The sequence below is a fragment of the Notamacropus eugenii genome, chromosome 5, assembly GCF_028372415.1.
Source record: "Notamacropus eugenii isolate mMacEug1 chromosome 5, mMacEug1.pri_v2, whole genome shotgun sequence".
Classification (NCBI taxonomy): Eukaryota; Metazoa; Chordata; class Mammalia; order Diprotodontia; family Macropodidae; genus Notamacropus; species Notamacropus eugenii.
The window spans coordinates 3355578-3365126 of record NC_092876.1 but is presented as its reverse complement, the minus strand read 5'-3'; positions in this window follow the sequence as shown (position 1 = coordinate 3365126).

Below are 9549 nucleotides of genomic sequence, written 5' to 3'. Positions count from 1 at the left end.
AACCCCTCCTCGTCATCACTACTACCCTATTCCTTATTTGAGGAAACAAAGATGCGGGAATTTAGGAGTTGGGAGGGGGAGAGCCAGGGAGACACAACGAGGAGCTAGACAGGAAAGCAGGAGATTCACCGCGAAACTAGGCTTAGTTGTGGAATGGAAGTTGTTCCCAAAATGCAGTCACTTGGGTTCTCACGTTTCTCCTATGGCAGAGTGGAATGTGGGCTCATTTCCAGGCAGATCCCAGGAGGATCACGGGGATGTTTGACCAGCTAAGGGCAGAGCCACCCTTAATGTAAAATACACTTAAATGTGGCATGTGAGGGGGTGTGTTTAGGAGCTGAGGGAATGAGCATTAAATGGCGGTGGGTCCGAATCACCCCGTTGTCCTCTCTGAAAGGATTCAGGCTGCAGGGCCAAGGAGAAATGGACACAGTGGGTTTATATCTGAGACAATCTGAGATCATCAAGTGAAGGGATGTGCTTTGGCAACTTTGTTTCATGTGTTGAAACTGTAACATTGTTTGTGTTTTTACTTTGCTTCACATTTTTCCATTGGGGATGTGGAGGAAATCGTGCTCTAAGTTATGCTCTTAATTTGGAAAAATGGTTTCTAGAGGGACATGCAGTTGTGCCCTTAGAAAAGGAGTGGGACCAGCCAGGGGCCCCCCCAAACCCTCTGGAGCCCCCCTCCCCTGAGAAAGGCCTGAAGCCTGGACTGGCCAGTCAGGAGACACATTGTCTCCCATTCTGTCCTTAACCTACCATCATGCCTTGCATGCTCTGGCATGACAGACAGTGAAGCCCCCTGCATATCTCTCCATGCATGATCCAGCAGCTTCCAGGGAAATAAACAGACTCAATGCCTAGTTTTGTTTCTCGTTCTTAGAACACACTCAGTAATGGCTGACACCCCTCACGGAAGGTCTGAACAAGGAGCAAACAGAATCAGGCTGTACGTGTGCTCTAACCTGCTGAACCCTAATATTTTTATTTCTTCTTTTCTGACTCCACCATGCCTGACTCTGGTTTAATGAGAATAAGTAAACACGTTAGCCATTACTGAGACATGCGTGGGACATACAGAGATATGCATGGGGGTGCATTGTGAATGAGCCCAGGAAGGACAGACAAACGGGATTTTATGGCTTCAGAGTAATTTCCTCTCCCCCCTCCCTCCCTTGCTGGCTCAGGATGCCTGTGTCAGCCAAAAGTACAGTCTCCATACGTGTTAACCATGACATGGGAAAGGAATTTCTTAACTGAATAGGTTGTAAATATAATAAGATAGGAGAAGTGTGAAAGTGACCATTGAAATGATTAATCCCGGGGAGTCTGTGTTTCTTATGTCATTAACATGACTGTACATAGCTTAACATGTGTCCATAACTTAGCAAGAAAAAACCTCATTATTCAAGACAGTGTCCAGTTCAAGGTACCTTGAGCTTGGCATTCATAAATAGGAAAATTCTTCCAGGCAGCTTCATGTGCCTTACTGTAGTTGCTGACTCAGGAAGGGGCATTGAGGGGTTCCCTGAGAACAAAGGAATGCATGTCTGTTAGGACAGAACACACAAGGCATTGTGGAAGGCTAAGCTAAGAGTGGGCCAAAAAGTCTGTCTCCTGATTGGCCATTCCAGGTTTTAGGCTTTTCTCAGATGAAGGGGGACTCAAATTGGTTTGGGGAGGGGTATAGATGGGGGATCCCCATTCTGTCTGTTCTTAGGACAAATCGTGTTAACGGGGGAAACTGAATCTGTTTCTTTCTTTGGACCAAACTTTTTATAAATGATGGACAGAAGTTCTTCTTTTCATCAGCATGCTGTGAAATTAGGAATTAAGTTGTAAAGTTCGGATACAATGTTAAAAAACTTACATATTTATTTGGGTATATTTGGCTTTAAAATGAATAAGAGTTTACTTTCTGAGAAAAGTAGAAAGGACTTTGTAAATTCTTTACTCAGCCTTTCACCCTGATCAAGGAGGCAAAGGGAGGGACAAAGAGAATGTTTAAGAGCCTTCTCCTATGTCAAGGTAGCAGCACCTTGAGGGATTGGTCACCTTAGGTCAGCAAGGGATTCACGATGGAGCCAGCTTTTATGGGTAACTGTTGTAATGATTTCTCTGTCCCTCTGATGCAGATCTGCCTCAAACAAGCCCCATCAGAATCCACAGATTTTTTTCTAAGGCAGGACCCCATGTTTGAGCTCAATACTAAAGCCTGGGCTTCACCTCCTCATTTCTGTGCTGTGGGAAATCTCTATCTTGCAGCACTGACCCACCACAAGAACTCAGAGCAGAGCGATTTCTCTCCTGACACTGGTTCTCCAGGTGTCACTCACCTTCCTCCTCTCCATGTACTCGGGATCCAGCTAAGTCTTGTCAATCTCTGTATTCACCATATCTGTATGTAACCCAGATTTAAGAGAATATTGATGGTAGTCTGGCTTAGCTGTGAGGGCGAGCTTTTCCCAAAGAATGAAGCTTAATATTACAATGAAACTAAAAATAAACCAAAGAAATTAGATACTAACTGATTTAAAGGTTCTTTCTTTTCACAACCTCATCAGCTGTGTGTACATTCTGGAAAGTATACTGTCAAGGTAAATGAACTTACCCACTGGATTCATAATTTCTGTAACCTGTCTGCTGTAACCAATGGTTCCACATATGAATGGTGACTTTCATTTCATAAGAAAATAAGAATGGAAATTCGTTCAGGGACCACAAAAGATTTAAACCTAAATAGAGACTTCACAGTCATATATATCCTTTTAATATTGTACCAATAAAATTTTAGAGGCTGCTAGGGGGCACAGAGGATAGACAGGGACAGGAGTCAGGAGTCAGGAAAATCTAAGTTCAAATTTGGCCTCATACCCTTAATAGTTGTGTGTTCCTGGGCAGGTCATTTACCTCTGCCTCAGTTTCCTCATCTGTAAAATGAGTTAGAGAAAGAAGAAACCCACTCCAATAGCTTTGCCAAGAAAACCCCAGATGGGGTCACAAAGAGTTGGACATGACTGAAAACGTCAAGAAAAATTAAAAGAAAATTATCTGAGAGGGCTGAAGAAAATAAAATTCATTTGTTTAAACAAGAGACCTACAATATCAAGGGGCAAGATGAAAAGCAGTGAGGACAGAGGAACAGCACTTCTAAACCTCAAAACCATGTTGTACTGGTAAAATAAAACAGAGGAGTGATTTCATGGAACAGATTAAACAAGGGAATCACTAGAACTCAGTAACTCAATGCTTGGTAAAGTGGAAAACAAACTACTTTGGGTAAAAATTATTTGGTTTCAAAAAACTGCAGAGAAAATGGAAAAACAATCAAGAAGGAAGTGAGGATTAGCCCAGCATCTTACACTGGACCCTACAAGACGTTCTATATGGATGCTATGTTGTTGTTCAGTTATTTCAGTCATGCTTGACCCTCTGTGATCACATTTGGTATTTTTGTGTCCAAGAAATTATCAAGGAAAACAGCCCTGATGTCTGTGAGCCAATTCCAATTACACTGGCTTACATTACAAGCCAATGCTTGTCATGCAATTAACCCAGAATAGGATGTGCCAGGTCAGCCTTGAGCTCCAGCAAAAGGGACCTTGCTGAGTCAGCTTTAGCCCTGGCCCCTCCCCTGCTCCTCACTCTCTGAAAGCTATAAAAACCTTGTTCCTGTTCCTTCAGGGCGTCTTTTCCTGTGCTGGTGACATTTTCCTGCTGGGGAACTCAACAAACCTCAGTTAGATTCTGATTCTGGACCAGTTGGGTATTTCTGCCAGTGGCAGAGGCCTGCAAGCAACGTCACAGGTTGGTTCCCAGAATTCCTCAAGCAAGGTTTCCATAGCATTGATTTTGGGAGCATTGAGAAGAGGTGGGGAGAAGATCATGGAACCAGTCTGGAGTCAGAAAATTTGGTCTTGGTGTCCCTTCTTCATAGGAGGATAGATCTATTGTATAGCTTGTACCACCAAGAAATTAAGAGGTATAAATAACGGTATATGAATGTAATGGAACACTATTGCTGCTGAGTGTCCAAGTCAGCACTTGAAACCATAGTCATTAAAAGCCCAATGGAATATTGTGAAGAGGGTTTGATGTCACCAGATGGAATAAAGTTGAGAAAGGTCTTATTGTGGAATGTGCCTCCCCATAGAATCTAAGACAAAGTATGTCTTTTATCTGTGAGGTCAGAGGATCTGTGGAAGAGAAAGAGAGAAAATGTGAAATTTCTGCCTTCTCAGAACTGAGAGAAGTGATATGTTATAAAGCAAACTGTGTGAGGAATGTGTGAGAAGCTGGTAAGGAAAGAGTATTCTGGGGATTTGGGGGATTTATGCAGGATTGTAGAAGATCTGGTTTATTTCCTGAGAAGCTGACAAAAAGTCTTTTCTGGATAAGGCATGAAATGCATTCATAAGACAGAGGAATTACAATCTGGACTGAACTGAGGAATCTGAGACTTTCAGCTGTTAACATGAGTTATCTGAAATAGAAAACATTCTGAGGAACAAAATTTGGTAGTGGATAATGATTTAATTCTAACATTTGACAGGCTACCTTTTAGAGAGGTCAACTAATTACTCAGTAAGGGTGACAAATGTGTGACTTACAGTTTGTTTTTATACAAGAAGAGGAAGAAAAAAATTCCAACCATCTTAGGAAACAAGTTTTGAAAATAAAGAAATTGGACAAGTGTGTTCATTAGTTACTGAATTCTCCTGGGTTTTCACCACCCAGATTCAACCTGAGTCTATCAGCCTGTCTGTCAAATTGAGACTACCCCAGAGGTTGTTGCTCTGCAGCTGATGAGTTTTGCAACCAAAAGTATTATTTTTAAGGATCTTTAAAGCTTGAATAAAGAGGAGAAAAGAGGAGCTTGTGGTTTGCAGTGAGCAGTCACACCCCATCCTCCAGAAAGGGAAACTCAGTCTTATAACACTATACTACTCAAAGTAGACTCAACCTCCAGGTGAAGAAAAAGTGCAAAGGAGCTAATTCACTAAGACTGGAAAGAGAAACTTAGGTTTCCATCACCTCCCTTTTTCCAGCCATCAGAAAGGGGAATTTAGCTTTTGAAAAGCCTTAGAATCCCATGACTATGTTAGTCCAACAAAGAAATATGTTTTACCATAAATTATCTACTACTAAATGACAGTCTTATCAGTCTGTGTATTCATAAATCTATAGGTAACCTAGATGTAGGAGCATATCCATGTTAGTCTGCCATAGCTGTGAGGCAGCTTTTGCCCAAGAAGGGAGCTTAATCCTATAATGAAACTAAAAATAAATTAAAGTAATTAAACACTGATTTAAAGGTTATTCTTTTCCCAACCTCTTCAGCTCTGTGTACATGCTAGAAGGTACACTGCCAAGATAAAGGAACTTCTTCTGAGTACTCAAAATTTCTTGAACTACTGTAACCAATGGATGATGCAGTGCAAAATGGGGGAGAACTTTTATTTCCTTTTTGCATTCTTAAAAAAATATCCTTTATTTTTCCCCAATTATGTAGTAAAAATTTTTAAATTTATTTTGAAGTTTTCATGTCCAAATTCTATCCCTCCTTTCCTCACTCCCCCTCCCTACAGTAATAAGACATAGGTTACATATGCAATCATGTAAAACATTTCCTCATTACTCCTTTTGTCCAGGAAAATTGGAGGAAAAAAGAAAAAAAATAAAAGAAAGAAAGTGAAAATAGCTGCTTCAGGCTGTATGCAAACAATGTAAGTTCTTTCTGTGGAGGTGGGGAGTGGGCTTCCTCATCAGACCTTTGGGATTTTCTTTCATAATTGCATTACTGATAACAGCTAAGGACTTTAGGATTAGACCATCATCTTACAGCACACTGTACAAGACATTCTATATGGATGTTATGTTGTTCAGTCGTGTCTGACCCTCCATGAGCCTATTTGGTCTTTTCTGGACAAAGAAATTATCAAGGAAAACAGCCCTGATATCTCAGAGCCAGACGGTAAAGTAGACATTGGAAGAATCCACCAATCACCTTCTGGAAATGATCTCAAAAGGAAAACTCCCAGGAACATTACAGCCAAATCTCAGAGCTCCCAGGTCAAGGAGAAAAGAGTTTAAGAAGCCAGACAGAAGCCACTAAAGGTCATGGAGCCACAGTCAGGCTAACACAGAAATGAGTAATTTTTACATTGAAACATCAGAGAGTGTGGAATCATATTCAGTAAGACAAGGAGCTAGGATGAAGGTCAAGCATCACTTACCCAGAAACACTGAGTATAAACCTTCAGGGAAAAATGGACATTCAATAAATAGAGGACAATCAAACATTTCTAACAAAAAGACCAGGGCTGAATGAAAAGCTGACCTTCAAATACAAGACCCAAGAGAAGCACCAAAACATAAAGAAGAAAGAGAAAACAGAAGAGATTCAATGAGGTCAAATTGTTCATATTCCTACATGGGAAGATGACACCTGAAACTCTTAGGACATTTATGACCATTAAGGCAATTAGAAGGAGTATACATTGACAGTATGTGTGGACTGTGAAGGGATGGTATTCAAAAAAAGAAAATTAAGGGGTGAGAAAGAGAATTATATTCCAAGAAGAGAGCAGGGAGAGGTTGAAAGGCCTGAATTATCTCACATAAAAGAGGGAGAGAAGAGTTATTACAGTGAAGAAGAAGATGGGGGAGATGGAAGTGAGGGCTTTAGCTTTGCTCCGATGAAACTCGGCTGAAAGATGAAACAACATACATGCTCACTTGACTAAAGAAGTTTATCTCATCCTGTAGTGAAGAAAAATGGGACAGGGATGGGGGTAAGGGAATTGATAGAAGGAAGGACAGACTGCGGGAGACATCCCTCAGAAGCAAAACACTGGGGAGGAGAGACAGGGTAAAAGGCGAAAGGGATAGAGAGAGAAGTACAAATAGGGGAACCAAGGTGGGGGGAAATACAGTTATAATTGTAAATAAATATGGAATGAGCTCATCCATAAATGGAAGTAGGTATTGGAATGAATTAAAAACCAGAATCCTACAATAAACCATTCAGAAGGAACACACTTGAAGCAGAGATACACACACTGTGAAGGTAAAGGGCTGGAGTAGAATTTATTACACTTCACCTGAAGCAAAGAAAGCAGGGGTAACAAGGATGATTTCAGACAAAACAACAGCCAAAATAGATCTAATTAAAAGAGATATGGAAAGAAACTGTATTTTGCTAAAAGGTGCCACAAACAATGAAGTGCTAAAAAGTTTCACAAACATCTAAGGTTTGAAAGCACAGCTGGAATGAGTTACAAGAAGAAATAGACAACAAAATTACACTAGTGGGGGACATCAACCTTCCACTCTCAGAACTAGATAAATCTAATTAAAAGTAAATAGGAAAGAAGTTATGGAGGTAAATAAATTTTAGAAGAGTTAGAGTGCTAGACCTTTGGAGAAAACTGAATGAGAATAGAAAGAAATATACTTTTCTCTCAGCAGTACCTGACCTTTACACAAAACTTGCCCAGGTATTAGAGCATAAAAGCCTCACAATCAAATACAGAGAAGCAGAAATGTAAAATGCAGCCCCTTCAGAACATAATGTGATAAAAAATAAATTTAATAAAGGGTAGTGAAAAAATAGACTAAAAATTGATTGGAAACATTCACCTAATTCTAAGGAATAAACACCTCCATGAAGAAATCATAGAAATAGTTAATAATTAAAGTGAATGACAACAATGAGGGTCTAGCATGAATTCTTTCATGTGGAATGAGTGATGACTGGTGTTTCAAGATTTTATGACATCACTTTTATTCCTAAAGTTTCTTTCCAGGGTGGAATCTCTCATTTTAACAAACTTACAGTAGCAATTAAAAGATCTTCTATATTCATGACATTTGTAAAATTTCTCTTGTGGATTCTCTGATTCACTTCAGCAAGACTGGAGCTCCATGTGAAAGCCTTTCCACAGTGATTCCATGTATAAGGTTTCTCTCCACCTTGGCTGATGCTGGTAAGGTCTGTGGATGGAGTGCACTGACCTCGGATGAGGATCATGGGGAATGGCTGAACAACTTGTAGGACATGAATGTAAAGGAATGCTACTGTGCTGTAAGCAATGATAAGCAGCACATAAAAGAGCAAGAAAATGCTTTTACAAAGGAATGGAAGAGGGGAGGTGATAGGGAATGAGTGAACCTTACTGTCATCAGATTTGACTGAAAGAGGGAAAAACATACACACTTAATGGAGTCTGAAAATCTATCTTACCCTACAGGAAAGTAGGGGGGAAGGGGATGAGAGGGGGTGGTAGAAGGGAGGGCAGATTGGGGAGGAGGTAATCAGAAGCAAACACTTCTCAGGAGGGACTGGGTCAAAGGAGAGCATAAAATAAATGGGGGCAGGATATGGTGAAGGGAAATATGGTTAGCCTTTCACAACATGACTGTTATACAAGAATTTTGCATAACTACACATGTATAACCAACGCTGTTTGCCCTCTCAAGGAGGGATTGGGAATGGAGGAAGGGAGAGGATTTGGGACTCAGTTTTAAAAAACAAATATCAAAAACTTCTTTGACCTGCAACTGGCAAGTGAGATACAAAGGCAATGGGTTTTAGAAACCTATCTTGCCCAACAAGAAAATAGAAGGGGAAGGGAATAAGAGAAGGTGGAGGGAGAGATGGAAGGGAGGGCAGACTGGGGAAGGGCCAATCAGAAAACAAGAGATATGGGGAGAAAATATGGACCTCAAAATCTTGTGGAAGTGCATGTTGAAAACTAAAAATAAATAATTTGAAATGTAAAAATATTAAAAAATTTAAAATAAAATTTTTTTGCTGATATCAAGTTTTTTAAAAAAAAGAAATGACAAGAAGGCAGATTTCAGAAAAACCTGGAAAGATATACATGAACTGTTGCTGAGTCAAGCGAGCAGAACCAGGAGCACATTGTACACTGTAACAGTAACACTGTGAAGTCATCGACCTCATTTAGACTCAGCTCTTCTGAGTACTGCAGTGTTCTAAGACAATTCCAAAAGCTCATGATGGAAAATGGGATCCACACCCAGAGAAAAATCTCTGAATACAGATAGAAACATGCAATTTTCACTTTTTTCCTTCTTGTAGTTTTTCCCTTTTGTTTTTATTTCTTTTTCACAAAATGATTAATGTGGAAATATGTTTAACATGATTGTACATATACAGCCTATATCAGATAGCTTGCCATCTTGGGGATGAGGGAGGGAGAAAAATTTGGAACTCAAAATCTTATAAAAGGGAATGTTGAAAACTATCTTTACATAATTGGGAAAAAATGCTCTTAAATGGGAAAAAAGAAATGAGTGATGATGTTGAAATAACACTGATTTAAAATGTGAAAAAAAAATCAAAAACCAAAAGCAGAGGTTCAAGCCTAAAGCCTTCCCACAGCGATTACTTTACAGGGCTTTTCTCAAATAAGCTTTGCCTCATGGTCAAAACAAAAAATAAATATTGGTTGCTTTCCCACATCAATTAAATTTATTGGGAGTACTGTCAATTCTAAATTATCTGATGCGATGTTTGCG